The sequence below is a fragment of the Pteropus vampyrus genome, unplaced genomic scaffold (genome assembly GCF_000151845.1).
Source record: "Pteropus vampyrus isolate Shadow unplaced genomic scaffold, Pvam_2.0 Scaffold1000002980, whole genome shotgun sequence".
Lineage (NCBI taxonomy): Eukaryota > Metazoa > Chordata > Mammalia > Chiroptera > Pteropodidae > Pteropus > Pteropus vampyrus.
Window position 1 is genome coordinate 1 of NW_011917382.1, and position 1,280 is coordinate 1,280.

Genomic DNA, 1,280 nt, shown 5'->3' on the forward strand with positions numbered 1-1,280 from the left:
CCCATTGAATTCTCCAGTGCACTAACCATGGTAAATGCTACATACAGCAAGCAATCAAATAAAAGTAACGCATGCGCACTGGGCTATTTTTATTATCTCTTTAAAAATTTATTTATTTATTTATTTAGGCAAGGCAACCCTTGGTTGACCTCACAGATTGCAAGGACCTTGTCAGTTGGCAATCCGTTATTTTTTTTTAATTAAGAAAAAAATTTTTACGTCTATAGCACCTGGTATTCCTAGGTGGTCTGCCATCCAAGTGCTAACCAGGCCCGATCCTGTTTAGCTTCCGAGATCAGGTGGGATCGGGCTTGTTCACAGTGGCATGGCCGTAGACCACACTGGGTTTTGATAGATTACCTAGAGGACCCAAGACCAGAAGCACCATGGGTCACGCCAATCATCGTCCGCCTACCTCATGATTATTTATCTGCAGAACAAGCATACTAAGAAATTATATTAAAAATTACAACTATGGAAGCTTTACCTGGCAACTATATTACTTTGAATTCTGGTGTAAAGAGACAAGCCCAAAATCTATTTATGTAAATATTTAAGATAAGCAAATGTTCACCTAAACAAATATTCATTTGAAGCTAAACGTGTTTTGTATTTCATAAGTCTACTTATGAAATGAGTACATTGATATATATGACAAGAAAAAATTTATATACGGATGCCACTGCCCACTGGCCAACTAGTTTATGATCACGGCAGAGCAATTTCTCACGAACACTATACAAGGTCTCCTACCACAGAGAGAATTGATTCTTTAATCGATTTAACACTTTTATCAAGTACCTAATCTAGGCCACTTGTGGTAAGTGCTACAGGTACAATGGCCTTGGCCCCGTACGGATGACAGTTTGGCTGGAAAGAGGACTTGACTTTAATGATCATAATCACACATAGGTAAATTGTAATTATGACCCAGTACTCTAAGGAGGGGTATGTGGATAAATCAGAGTCCCGTTTGGGGGACTAAAGAGAGTTTTGAGACCTGAAGACTGAGTAGGAGCTGACTAGACCAGACGGGTCAGGCAAACAATTCCAGGTGGAGGAAACAGAGAGGAAGGCCTGGCCCCACCGAACGGGAAAGCAAGGCTGGTCCAGAGGGTGGAAAAGGCCTGAGCGGCTAGAGAACAGAGAGCAAGGAAAAACGTGGCAGGATATGGCTGGAGGGGAGGCGGGGAGGGAGGCAGGGAGGCAGGGAGGCGCCGGCCATGCCGACCTTGTGGGCCACACCTTTACCCTATAAAGCTAATGGAAAGAAACTGGAT

At 43.0% G+C, this 1,280-nt stretch overlaps 1 pseudogene; it reads right to left on the reverse strand.

Annotated features, from left to right (window-relative positions):
- Positions 1–218: 218 nt before the first annotated feature.
- LOC111735534 lies at positions 219–337 on the reverse strand (annotated as a pseudogene).
- Positions 338–1,280: the final 943 nt, after the last annotated feature.